This window comes from Callithrix jacchus, chromosome 6 (assembly GCF_049354715.1).
Source record: "Callithrix jacchus isolate 240 chromosome 6, calJac240_pri, whole genome shotgun sequence".
NCBI lineage: Eukaryota > Metazoa > Chordata > Mammalia > Primates > Cebidae > Callithrix > Callithrix jacchus.
The window spans coordinates 36,723,786-36,738,526 of NC_133507.1; positions in this window are offsets into that span (position 1 = coordinate 36,723,786).

Below are 14,741 nucleotides of genomic sequence, written 5' to 3' on the forward strand. Positions count from 1 at the left end.
GTCGGGCTGGTCTTGAACTCCCGACCTCAGGTGATCGGCTTGCCTCGGCCTCCCAAAGTGCTGGGATTACAGGTGTGAGCTCCCTCCCTCTTCCCCCTCCCTCCTTCCCCCCTCCCCGCCTCCCTCCTGCCCCTCCCCCTCCCCTCTTTCCCTCCTTCCTCCCCCACTGCCCTCTTCCCTCCTCCCCTCACCCTCTCTCCCTCCCTTCTTTCCCTCCTTCCCTTGCTCCCTTCCTTCTTTTTTCATTCCTTCCTTCCTTCCTTTTCCTCCTTCCCTCCTTCCCTCCCTCGCTTCCTTTCCTCTCTCCCTCCCTCCCATCCTTCATTTTGAGCCTGTCCTTCCTTCTGAACTCCGTTTATAGTGGACATTGATATAGATGGAGAGGCAAAGGAGCCAGACTCACACAAATGCAACAGGGCCCTGGAAGGGTTTTTTTAAAAAAATTTCTTGTTCTGAAACCCTATTCTGTGTTCCTCTGTGTGGTGCTCAATGGCCTTGTCCCTGAGGGGGAAGCCTGGCTTTTCAGGAGCTTCAGATTTCACCGCCTCAGCACCAGGCAGAAGCTGGCCTCAGCTCTCACAACTGCATCTGCAAATCCTGGGCAGGGGTTTCTTGGAGGCCTGCGTCCTCCCTCACACTCTTGTCGAACTTGAGCACAAGGCTGGGGAGGCCCCAGCTCCACCTCCCCCAGGGGAAGGGACCAGAGCCAGCCTTTTCTTCTACTGAGGTCTTTCACCTTGACTTAAGGAAGCGGTACCCTTTGCAGCAAGTCCTGTCCCACCTGCAGGAAACACTATTTTCCCCCAGAGCCCAGCAAGTGTTATCCACATTTCTTTTGAGAAGTTTCGAGTGGTGTCTCCCTCCCTCCCGTCTGCCAGGGCCCTCTCTGTTCAGCTGGGTTTACTTGTTCCCTGCCAAGCCTCCTCCTGAACTATGTTCTCCCTTCAGTGTGGTGGGTCAGCCAACGCCAACTGGCCCTTCATTTTCGAGACAAGATCTTGCTCTGTTGCCCAGGCTGGAGTGCAATGGCATGATCTTGGCTCATTGCAACCTCTGCCTCCCGGGTTCAAGCGATTCTCCCACCTCAGCCTCCTGAGTAGCTGGGACTACAGGCACATGCCACCATTTTTGTAAAGACAGGGTTTCCACAGGTGGCTCAGGTGCACTCGACCTTCAGAGCTCAAGTGATCTGCCTGCCTCAGCCTCCCAGAGTGCTGGGATTACAAGCATAAGCCACCATGCCTGGCCCACCAGTACCCCTTTTCAAAACTGAAATCTAGTCATGTTCTCTTTGCCTAATATTCTTTAGCGGCCCCTTGTCTCTTACAGAATAAATTCTAATTCTCTGCCTGCCACCCAGCCTTCTAGGCCCTGCCTTAGGCCCCTGTGGCTCTTCCTGAAGCTCTGTGGGGTCCTTCTGGGCCTAGCAGTTTGGAGACTCCCTTCTTCTGTGGTTTTGCTGAGCCTGAGCTCTCTGTTGGGTGGAAGCCTGTCTACTGCTCCTTCCCCTCCCTCTCCCATGCTTCCTCTTCCTCCAGGTCACCTACCTCAGGGCCCACACAGCCCTGTCACTGGTGACATTGCCAATGCCTTGAGGAGTTTTGTTATCAAGTAAATGGGTTCACTGCGCAATGCACAGCAAAGCCAGTGACAACGGTACCAGCTCTTGAGAAAAGAAGGGCTTTATTGCAAAACTGACCAGCAAGGAGGCAGGAGCTGGGCTCGAATCTGCCTCCCCAATTTGAGGTCTGGGGCAAGCTTTAAGGGATCAGAGGGCAAGGGATTTTGGAATGTTGACTTGGCAGGGTCTGATGGTGGGGGAGGCTTCAAATTTGCCCATTTATGGATAGATTTGTTAAGGCAGATTTGAGCCCTAGTCTCCCAGGCCAATGAACCCCTTCTTCTGAAAGATGTCTGTGTTCAGGTTCCAGTCCCATCCTGGTCTTCTTGATTCCAAGGGGAGGAGTTATTGGTTCCGGGTGTGGTTAGGGACCCAAGCATGTTCCACTGCACATGCCCGGGCTACATGGCTTGCAGCTTTGGCTCTGTTGTGCCTTCAAAGCAATGCCACATTCTGTCATCAACAAGGTAGGCCCAGTATGGGCTGGTCTCACAGTTACAGTTTCTCCTTTTATGTATTCATTTTGTAAAGAATGCCTAAGTGCTTGCGTGGTGGTCTTCTCATGTCTCATTTCTCTGCGTTCTGCATCCCAGCCCAGTCACTGTCATCATTGCCTTGGCTTTTCCAGGTGACTCTGAGTTGTGTGGCTCAGGCTTTGTGGCAAGTGTTGGCTCACCCGGCTGATTCACCAGGGCGCAGTCACTGTCTGGGCTGGTGGCCTGGCCCTGGTGAGCTTCCTCAGGCAGCGTGCCGAAGCACTTGCCACAAAATGATGCCTTCTGCCCCACCACCTTGGCGGCAGCAGAGCCTCTCTGTGGCCACGGGCCCACAGAGCTTCTGCACTGAAGGAGATGCTCCGGCCAAGGCCATGCTGTGACCAGCAGCCACATGTAGCCTCTGCACCTGCAGGGCAGCTGAAGAACTGAATTTTAAATTTTAATTAACTGTAGTTAATTCATTATTTATATTGAATTATATTTAAAACACATAATGCACCCACGTTATATGTAACAAACACAATATACTATTAATATATATTTATCAGAGCCACTTGTAGCTACTGTATTCCCAGTGCCCCCTGGAGTGTGTTGGAGATAGAGGGCGCGGTTGCCGTCACCAAGCTGCGGGCACTTGGTGCTGAGGGCGAGTAAGCTGCTGCTTGAGCGCTGGTGGCGCGCGCGTGCGGCTGGGGATGCGCTGGTTCCGCTAGGGGCGCTGGCGGAAGGTTGGGCTCCGGGACGCGGGGGGCGGCGGGGGGCGGCGGGGGGCGGCGGGGGCGGCGGGGGCGGCGGGGGCGGCGGGCCCTCCCCCGGTTGTCTCCTTGCTCGTCCTGGGGAAACTGAGGACTCACACGCCCTCCCACAGAAGCGTCTGACGCAGGGGGCCTCCCAGGATGCCTCGCTTGCCCCAGGGCTTGGCAGCGTCGGCTTGCCCGGCTGGCACCGCCTGTCCCGCTCTCCAGGGTCCTGGCTCCTCCGCCCCGCGCGGGCCTGACCCGGGCGCGGGCCGCTCGCAGGCGCTTTTGGCTGCAGCCCTCCCCGGCCAGATTAGATTAGAAAATCGCTAAAGGGATCCTGCTCTGATTGCCTCAGAGTTAAATAAGCACCTTATATAAATGGAATAATCCCGAATTTTTCAGAAGCTAGAGAAATGTAACTTCTAATACTGTCAATGGTCAACAAGGAAAAGAGAATTATTTTTATGAAAACTAACTCAGAGGCTGGGCGCGATGGCTCACACCTGTAATCCCAGCACTTTGGGAGGCTGAGGCACGCGGATCACTTGAGGTCAGGAGTTCGAGACCAAACCGGCTAACATGGTGAAACCCCGTCTCCACTAAAAACACAAAAATTAGCGTGGCGTGCTGGCGGGCGCCTGTAATCCCAGCTACTGCGGAGGCTGAGGCAGAATTGCTTGAACCCAGAAGGCGGAAGTTGCAGTGAACCGAGATTGCCCCACTGCACTCCTCCCTGGGAGAGAGACTGAAACTCTGCCTCAAAAACAAAAACAAAAAAACTGACTCAGAAATGTTTTAAGAATTCAAAATCTTGGTATTTAGACAAATGTGAGTGGCTTAATATTTTTGGTTTAACAAAAACAGCTGTGGGCCAGGCACAGTGACTCATGCCTGTAATCCCAGCATTTGGAGAGGCTGAGGCCAGCAGATCATGAGCTCAGGAGTTCGAGACCAGCCTGGCCAATATGATGAAACACCATCTCTACAAAAATACAAGAAATTAGCCGGGCACGGTGGCATGTGCCTGTGGTCCCAGCTACTGGAGAGACTGAAGTGGGAGGACTGCTTGAGCTGGGGAGGTCAAGGCTGCAGTGAGCCTAGACCCCACCACTGCACTCCAGCCTGGATGACAGAATGAGACCCTAACTCAAAAAAAAAAAAAAAAAAAAAAAGAAAAGGCAAGAAAATAAAACCCATGTAGAAAGGGTAATTTCTTTACAATTATTTTCCTTCTTCGTTGATTTTAAACAAACATTTAAATATTTTATTGTCAGTTTGAAATGAATAGCCAAATAGTTTCTCAAAATTTGACTTCTGTCTTAAGTGGTTACATCTCTTGATAATTTTGCTTTTCACCTTCCCAATACTGAGTCCCAATGTAAAGTAAAATAAGATAAAATTCCCCAGGTTTTATCTGGAATGCATTTTTGAGAATGGCATTCATTTGGGATAACTTTGATGTCTAAACCGTCTTTGAATTTCCCAGAGGGCCCCTGAAAACCCTTGTTGTCTACTCTTTGAAAATGGGGTTAATCATGTTTATAATTATTTTGTCAAAATGAGTTTATTATCTCATTTTGCCGGATGCAGAAACAACTGAATTTCCCTGTCAGTTGCACTATTGTTGTAATGAACTGTCATCTAGTCTTCTGTATTCGAAAATTATCTGGCTCCATAAGGAATTCTGCTTTTCTATTTTTCTCATAAGTTATCTATAATTAATAACAATTTAGTAGACTACACTTTTTAAAACAGAAATGAACTGTTTGTAAAATGATTTCTTTCTGCCTGACCCCTCTATAATTCAAAACGCTTACTAAGTATTCTTATTTTCATGGAAATGTAAGTTACTGTCATAAATTCAGTAAGAATATGTCCCTCTTGTTAATGGGAAATAGTTGGAAACATTGGTGACAACCAAGGACTTGTTTGGTATGTCATATTTGAGGATGATGTTCATTTAATCAGATATGACCGGATAATTTTTTTTTTTTTTTTTTTTTTTGAGACAAAGTCTTGCCCTATGGCCCAGGCTGGAGAGCAATGGTGTCATCTTGGCTCACCACAACCTCCACTTCCTGGGTTCAAGCAATTCTCCTCCCTCAGCCTCCCAAGTTGCTGGGACTACAGGTGTGTGCCACCATGCCCAGATAATTTTTTGTGTTTTTAGTAGGGATGAGGTTTCACCATGTTAGCCAAGATGATGACTAGACACTTTTAAGGAGCTAAGGTTGACTTTATGGAGACAACACTTACAAAGCCCTCTCGGAAAAATGAGCCTGGTATCTGCTTACAGAGGAGAGGAATTTGCCCAAATCTGTAGGTACTGCCAGTGAGATCTGGGGGTATGTTCTTGGCCTCACATGGTTTTAAAAAGTTCATTCCTATGCAAACTTCCAACAAAGCAAACTCAGAAGGCCCATAGTAAAGGGCATTCTTGCTTTTACCTGTAAAAATAACCAGGCTGAATCTAATCAGACCAACTTTGTCTGATGTGGTGTGTGTATGGTGGAGGGGGCCTGGGGTGGGGGTCAAGAATAAGCTTTCCTTGAGGTTATTTTTATCGAAATGGGGGAGATTGAAGAAAAACACTTGTGTTTCAATGGAACACTGCACACTTCATAGCACATTTTCTAAGTTACCAGGTTCTAGCCTTTTTCATTGTATTTGATCTAATCTACCTCCTTGTAAACTGCAAGTGACTGATAGATATGTAAACTCTCTCTTGTCTGGTACAAATTCTTCCTCAATGTAGCAGAATAGATGTTGACACCTAGCTGCTAATTGGACTACTTTGTCCCTACTGTCAATCCTTACCAAATTTTAAATTCTTCCTGTTTCCATTAATATCCAGTTATGGCTGAGTGTGGTGGCTCATCCCTGTAATCCCAGCACTTTGGGAGGCTGAGGTGAGAGGATCGCTTGAGGCCTGTAGTTTGAGAACAGCCTAGGAGACATAGTAAGACCCTGTCTTTACAAAAAAATTAGAATTAGCCAGGTGTGGTGGTAAACACCTGTAGTTCTAGATACTTGGTAGGCTGAAGTGGAAGGATTACTTGAGCCCAGGAATTTAAGACTGCAGTGATCTATGATTGTGTCACTGCCCTGTAGCCTGAACAATAGAGTGAAACCCTGTCTCTTAAAAAAAAAAAAAAATGAACCAAAGGAAGGTTAAATGACAATGTCTCATTGGAGAATATCAATAAAGGAGTAGAAATTGTAAAAATGAACCAAATAGGCCAGGCACGGTGGCTCACGCCTGTAATCCCAGCACTTTGGGAGGCCGAGGTGGGCAGATCATGAGGTCAGGAGATCGAGACCATCCTGGCCAACATGGTGAAACCTTGTCTCTACTAAAAATATAAAACTTAACTGGGAGTGGTGGTACACGCCTGTAGTCCCAGCTACTCGGGAGGCTGAGGCAGGAGAATAGCTTGAACCAGGGAGTTGGGGGTTGCAGTGAGCTGAGATCGGCCACTGCACTCCAGCCTGATGACAGAGCAAGACTGCATCTCAAAAGAAAAGAGAAAAGGCCAGAAGTCGTGGCTCACATCTGTAATCCTGGCACTCTGGGAAGCCAAGGCAGGAGGATTGCTTGAGCCCAGAAATTTGAGACCAGCCTGGGTAACACAGTGAGACCTTACCTCTAAAAAACAAAGCAAAACCAAAGCAAAATGAAGAATTCACTGGATGGGATACAGAGTAGATTTGAGTTGGCAGAAAAAAGAATCAGTGAACTTGAAGACACATCGGTAGAAATAATGCAATCTGAAAAACAGAGAAAAATATGAAGAAAAATGGGCAGAGCATCAGAACAATATGGGACACCACTAAGTGCAACCACGTATGATATGGTTTAGCTCTGTGTCCCTACCCAAATATTACATCAAAGTATAATCCCAGTGTTAGAAGTGGGGCCTGGTGAAAGTGAATGGGTCCTGGGAGTGGGTTCTAATGGTTTAGTACCATCCCTCTTGGTCACGGTAGTGAGTGAATTCTTGTGAGATCTGGTCATTTAAAAGTGTGTAGCACCTCTCCCCTCCCTCCTTCTTCCTCCTGCTCTGGCCATGTAAGACATGCCTGTTCCCCCTTTGCCCTCTGCCATGATTGTACATTTTCTGAGGCCTCCCTAGAAGCTGAGTAGATGCTGCCATGCTGTAGGACCATGAGCCAATTAAACCTCTTTTGTTTTGTTTTTTTTTTGAGTCTGGCACTGTTGCCCAGGCTGGAGTGCAGTGGTGTGATCTCAGCTCACTGCAACCTCCACCTCCTGGGTTCAAGTGATTCTCCTGCCTCAGCCTCCCTAGTAGCTGGGATTGCAGATGCCTGCTATCATATCCAGCTAATTTTTATATTTTTAGTACAGATGGGGTTTCACTGTGTTGGCCAGGCTGGTCTTGAACTCCTGACCTCATGATCCACCCACCTTGGCCTCCCAAAGTGCTGGGATTACAGACATGAGCCACCTTGCCCGGCCTAAACCTCTTTTCTTTATAAATTACCCAGTCTCTGGTGTTTTTTTTTAGCCATGCGAGAATGGACTAATATAGAAAACTGGTACTGAGGAGTGGGACATTGCTGTAAAGATACCTGAAAATGCAGAAGTGACTTTGGAACTGGGTAATGGGCAGAGGTTGGAAGAGTTTGGAGGGCTCAGAAGAAGACAGGAAGATGAGGGGAAATTTGGAACTCTCTAAAGACTGGTTAAATGGTTGTGACCAAAATGCTGATAGTGATATGGATAGTGAAGGCCAGAGTGAAGAGTCCTCAGATGGAAATGAGGAACTTACTGGGAACTGGAGCAGAGGTCACTTTTGTTATGTATTAGCAAAGAACCAGGCAGCATTGTGCCTCTGCCCTAGGGGTCTGTGGAACTTTGAACTTAAGAGTGATGATTTGGGGTATCTGGTGGAAGAAATCTGTAAGCTACAAAGTGTTCAAGAATTAGCCTGGCTGCTTCTAACAACTTATGCTCATATGTGTGAACAAAGAAGTGATCTGAACCTGGAATCTATATTTAAAAGGAAGGACAGTGTAAAAGTTTGGAAAATGTGTAGCCTGGCTATGTGGTAGAAAAGAAAAGCCTATTTTCAGGGAGGAACTCCAGCAGGCTGCAGAAATTTGCATAAGTAAAGAGGAGCCAAGTGCATATGAGAGACTGTGTTAACTCCTTTTCCCAAGTCCACAAGGGGCGTGGTTTCAAAGGCAGAAATTTCCCAGTGACAAACCCAACCTGCCTCCATCCACCTCCCCATCCGGGAACTAGAGTTCTTTGTCTAAATTTCATGTGTGCAGGAAAGGTAGACTGCCCAGGTGAGCTCCCTTTGTTTCGAAAGCCCACCCAAAGCCTTGGAAGGAGGGACTCTGTTGCGGGCTGGGCAGCCAATCTGATATCAAAGTCAAAGATCAATCACTCCAGCAGAAGTTTGAAGGAACTCCTCTCATGGGATGAAAACTGAAATGGGGCTGAAGTAACTGCCAGAGTAAAAGTCCCCCTGCCCCTTACCTGTGCGGACTCCATCTCTGAATCCCCTCCCACAACAAATGGGAGCTCTCTCTCTGTTTTTCTTTCTCTCTCTTTCTCTGCCTAATAAATCACTTTTCTGCAAAACTCTTTGGGTCCATAATATTTATACAAATGATAAGTCCACTGCACCACCAGGGCCTCTTGCCCCATTCCTGGGGCAGGGGAGGCCAAGAACCTGGGACACCCTGTTACACTAATAGCCAAGACAATGGGGAAAAGGTCTAGAAGGCACTTCAGAGAACTTTGTGGCAGACCCTCTTAGCACAAGCCTGGAGGCCTAAGAGGACTGAATGGTCTTGAACTTGCTGCCCTGCACAGCCTTGAGTCTCTGCTCCCTGCATCCTAGCTGCTGCAGCTCCAGCTGTGGCTGAAAGGGGCCTTGGCCACTGTTTCAGAGAGTGCAAGCCATTAAACTTGGTGGCTTTCTGTACGGGGGAGATTCCATAAGTGCTGAGGCAGGAGCAAAAGGCCTCAGCCTATTTCCATATAAATAATGAGGAAGAAAGTAATTACAAATATAACCATAGTAGTTATTAGTTATTCATATGTGATCTTAGTTATTCATAGGTGATCTTAATTCTTTTGCTAATGCCTCTCAGGTTGGAAGTGTGAACCTGGGGTGACATTGTGAGATAAATGACACTAAGGCAAGATGCTTTAAGCCTTCTGTCATGCCTGCATAAGGGCTGCGCCTCAGCGGTGCGGCAGTGCCAGCGCTGGGAAAGCATCTGCTGTTTAGCCAGCTAGGGAAGGAGATTTCCAAAATGGCTGAGACATCTCTTTCCTGGGAAAGTTTGGAGAAAACTCCACTCTCCAAGCTCTTGTGGTAAGGCCTGATGGCTGTCAGGGAGGCCCACAGACATCTGGGGGCTTAACTGTCTCTATGTGATGCTTCAGTGGTCACGTTCCATGTCTACTTTTATGTCCTGCTTCTGCACCTGGTTCCTTTTGTCTTAGAAATGATAATCAGTAGTAGTAATACAAATCTTAATGTTTTTGTTCTTTCTTGATAAGTATGGAAAAAGTGCTGATGCATTAAGCTCCTTACCTCAATTTGGGTGCCAGAAATTCCTGAGTCCCTACCTGAATGACAGGTGAAGTACTTGACCCTATCACTGCCATGCCCTATCAACCCTGTCCCCAGATTTGCAACTCAATAAAAGTGAGAGGGTCCCAGCATTCGGGGCCACTGTTGGTCTCTGCGATTTGGGTAGCAGTGGACCCCTGGGCCCAAACTCTCTTTTCTCTATGTCTTGTGTCTTTCATTTCTACAATTTCTTGTCTCCACACCAGCTGGAAGCAGCTCATAGAGCCCTGTAGGGCTGGATCCTACAGTTTTCATGCTGTGTTAAACCTGCAGGTCACAGAATGCAAGAGTTTAGGCTTGGGAGCCTCTGCCTAGATTTTGGAAGATGTACAGAAATGCCTGGATGTGTAGGCAGAAACCTGCTGCAGGGGCAGAGCCCTCATGCAGAACATCTACTAGGGCAGTGTGGAAATGTGGGGTTGGAGCTTCCACACAGAGTCCCCACTGGGGCACTGCCTAACAGAGCTGTGACATGAGGGCTCTGTCCTCCAGACCTCAGAATGTTAGATCCACTGGCTGCTTGCACCTTGCACCTGGAAAAGCCTCAAGGCAAACCCTTGAGAGTAGCCATGGGTTCTGAACCCTGCAAAGCCACAGAAGCAGAGCTGGCTGAGGCCCTGGGAGCCCAGCCCTCACATTAGTGTGCCCTGGATGTGAGACATGAAGTCAAGAAGATTATTTTGGAACTTTAAGATTTAATGATTGCACTACTGGGTTTGGAACTTGCATGAGGCCAAATCCAGCAACATATACAAAGGATTATATACCACACCTAAGTGGAATTTATCCCATGAGTGCAAGGTTGGCATAAGACATTAACATAATACATAACATCACTGTAGTACACTACATTAATACAATAAAGGACAAAACTCACATGATCCTTTCACTAGACATAGGAAAAGCATTTGACAAAATCCACCACTCTTTAATGATAAAACAAACAAATGAAAACAAGGACAGAAGAGGACTTCTACCAACAACAAAGAGAACTTCCTCCTCAATACAGTAAAGGGGTCTATGAAAAACCCACAGCTAAAATCATATATATATGTATACAAAGTCGCACTCTGTAGCCCAGGGTTGGAGTGCAGTGTCGCTATCATGGCTCACTGCAGCCTTTACCTCTTGGGCCCAAGTGATCCTCCCACCTCACCCTCTGAAGTAGCTGGGACAGCACATCCCACCATGCTTGGCTAAAATTTTTTTTTATTTTTGCAGAGACGGATCTCCCCATGTTGCCTAGGCTGGTCTTGAACTCCTGGGCTCAAGTGATCCTTCTGCCTTGGCTTTCAAAAGTGCTGAGATTACATGTATGTGTCACCATACCTGGCCTAAAAATCATGTTTAAAGACTGCATGCTTTCAGCCTATGATCAGGAACATAACAAGGAGGCCTGCTCCTTCCACTTCTATCAACAATGTACCAAAGTTTCTAGCCAGGGACATAGGCTAGAAAAAGAAAAGGCATCAAGATTGTAAGAAACGAAGTAACACTACCTCTATTTGCTGATGACACGATTTTTTTTCCCCAGGGTGAAGTCTCGCTATGTCACCCAGGCTGGAGTGCAGTGTCATTATTTCGGCTCACTGCAACCTCTGCCTTCTGGGTTCAAGTGATTTTCCTGCCTCAGCCTGCCAAGTAGCTGGAATTACAGGTGCCTGCCACCGTGCCTTACTAATTTTTGTATTTTTAGTAGAAACGGGATTTTGCTGTGTTGGCCAGGCTGGTCTTGAACTCCTGACTTCAAGGGATCCATCCACTTCAGCCTCCCAAAGTGTTTGGATTACAGGCATGAGCCACCATGCCCGACCTGACATAATCTTGTTTATAGAATAGTCTAAGGAATTTCCAAGAAAGCACTGGAATTAACAATTAAGTACAGCAGGATTTCAGGATACAAGATTAACATGTAAAATCTATGTGTGTTTCTATATGCCAGCAATCAATAATCTGAAAAGGAAATTAAGAAAACAATTTTATTTGCAATCATATCAAAAAGAGTGAAATAGGAATAATTTATCTAAAGGAGTGTAAGACTTACACGGACTGAAAACCATAAAACATCGTTTAGTGGAATTAAGGGAAATCTAAATAAATGGAAAGATATCCTATGTTAATGGATAAGAACATTTCTTTATAGTCACACTCACTCCCCTACTGCAACCATTCCCAGTCTCTGGAAACCACTAATCTATTTGTCATCTCTATAATTTTGTCATTTGAAGGATATTATATAAACAGAATCATACAGCATGTGATCTTTGGAGGTTGCCTTTTTTCACTCAGTGTAATGGCCTTGAGATATATCCACATTGTTGTGTATATCTTACCCTGCCTTGTTATATAAGCCTTGAACATTTTGTAGAATTCTCTATAATAAATATACTTATCTGTACTTTTTTTGGGTATAACTCGTTGTATAGTTTTTTTTTATGGTTGTCTAAAAAGCCATACATACGTAACTTATGCACAATATACTGGTGGTAACATTTTACCGGTTCAAGTAAAGTGTAGAAAACTTACCTCCCTTTCATTCCCTGTATTAGTCAGGAGTCTCCAGGGCAATGGAACCAGTAAGATATGCATATATATAAATATAAAAGGAGATTTATTATGAGGAATTGGCTTGCATGACTATGGAGGCCAAGATGTTCCATGATCTGCCACCTGCAAGGGGAAAAACCCAAGAAAGATGGTATAATTCAGGCTGAATCAGAAGGGCTGAGAACCAGGGGACCTAATGGTATGAACCCCAATGTAAGGGCAGCAAAAGATGAGATGAGACATCCCAGTTCAAGCAGGCAGGAAGGAAAAAGGGTGAATTCCTCCTTCCCCTGCCTTTAGTTCTCTACAGGTCCTCAGTGGATTGAATGGTGCCCGCCCACACTGTAGAGGGCAGTGTATTTTGCTGAGTGAGGCCACAGATTCAAATGCTAACCTTACCCGAGAAACACAGCAGCAGACACACCAGAAACAATGTTTAACCTGGGTAGACTGTGGGCCAGTCAAGTTGTCACAGAAAATTAACCAGCACAGTTAAACCCTTTCTCTCCCCCATTTATAATCCTCTTAAATATTTCTTCCTTGGCAATGATGGTTTCATTACACACATGTGCTAGTCAGCATTCAGTGGAATACTTGGGGGATCCCTCGAGGGCGCTATGTCCTCTCTCTGTGCAGCCTCCTGCTGTCTGGGATTCAGTCCTGTGATGTCTAGCTGCCTCGTTCTCCCTGTACTCTCAGCTCTACAACTCAAGGAGTCTTCTCAGCCCCACCTGGCCTTCCCCTCCCTGGGCAAGGCCTTGGAAGCACGCTCACAGGAGAACGCTGGGGCAATCACAGCTTCCTTTGTTTGTTTCCCATCTCTTACGGATCACTGTCCCATGTTGCCTGATATTCAGTATCTTGGAAACAATTGCCTTGTGTATTTTGTTTGGCTCCTGCTACTCTGTCTTGGCTGGGTACAGAAGTCTTAGTAATTTTTCTTGTTTTGGAAACTATAGTTTTTTTTTTATAATAAAGATATGTCATTGTATTCATGCGTAATAGTTTTCTTATTGATTTGTAAACTAATAATGAAATATTCTTTTTTTTTTTTTAGATAATCTTGCTCTGTTGCCCAGGCTGGAGTGCAGTGGTGCCATCTTGGCTCACTGCAAACTCCACCTTCCAGGTTCAAGTGATTCTCCTGCTCCAGCCTTCTGAGTAGGGGGGACTACAGGTGCCCACCACTACACCCAACTAATTTTTTTTTTTTTTTTTTTTTGAGACAGAGTCTCGTTCCATTGCCAGGTGCCAAGCTGGAGTGCAGTGGGGGGATCTAGGCTCACGCAACCTCCACCTCCTGGATTCAAGCAATTCTCCTCCCTCAGCCTCCCGAGTAGCTGGGACTACAGGTGCATGCCACCACACCCAGCTAATTTTTTGTATTTTTAGTAGAGACAGCATTTCACCATGTTGGCCAGGATGGTCTCGGTCTCTTGACCTTGTGATCTGCCCGCCTCGGCCTCCCAAAGTGCTGAGATTACAGGCATGAGCCACCGTGCCTGGCCAATTTTTGTATTTTTAGTAGAGACGAGGTTTCACCATATAGGCGATGGTTTTGAACTCCTGACTACCCACCTTGGCCTCCCAAACTGCTGGAATTACAGATGTGAGCCACCGAGTCCAGCCATAAACTAATAATGAAATATTCTTAAGATGTATCATTTAAATTTCTAATATGGTAAATATTGATAAATGTAGCCCACGTAAATAACTGCTCTTTGATATACTCAACACTCCTAAGAGTATAAGACAGGGGACTTGAGACCAAAAAGTTTGAGAACCTCTTTCACATAAGTTGCCTTACCCCTTACAATGTCCTTATGAGGAAGGTACTGTTGTTATCAACCTTGTTGTACAGATGAGGAGACCGAAGCCGAGAGAAGTGAAAGAGTTGTCCAAGGTCATACAGTGAGTAAGTGTGAGGCAGTATCTGAGCCCAAGTAGCCTGGCTCTGTGCTCTGGGATCCACCGGGCCACACCGCCTCCAATAGCATATGTTTTTGGTCTGCTGCACTTTCAAGCTTCACAGAGTAAACATCAGATGCAGGCCCGGGCTTATTCTCCCTGGGCACCTGCACCCACCTCTTGTCTAGCAGAGGCTGTGGGCTCCTAGTGTCTTAGCGTTGCCCACATTCGGCCGAAGGTGTGTGGTTGATCTCCACTTCGTCCTCACCCTAGGACCTTGAACCAGTGGACTGGATCCACAGGGGCAGAAGTGCAGTGGGATTGCAGCTTCTCTTGGGGGGCACCTGGCAGAGGTGCTGGGCCTGCCTGTCGCTGGTCAGCCCTGCGCACATTTGGCAGAACAGCGTTGGTGCTGGTCTAAGTTACTGTGGGGTGGGCTTCCCAGGACGCCTCTCCTGGGGCAGAGCTCAGCCTAGTGTGCAACCATAAACTCTGGAATATGAAAAGCGAGTTTGAGATTGAATTGGTTTTCAAACAGTCTGTTATGATTTTCCTTTCTTTTTAAAAAATTATTTGTATGAGAAAGAGGCCATCGCTCTGTCACTCAGTCTGGAATGCAGTGGTGCAATCATAGCTCACTGCAGCCTCACTCTCCTGGGCTAAAGCCATCCTTCCGCCTGGGCCTGCCAGGTAGCTAGAGCTACAGGTGTGAACCTCTGTGCCCAGCTAAACATCTTTTTGTTTATACAAACCCAGTTCAGGAGTAGATATGTTGAGTAAAGTGGTATTTGAAATTCTCTGATCAAAACAGGAT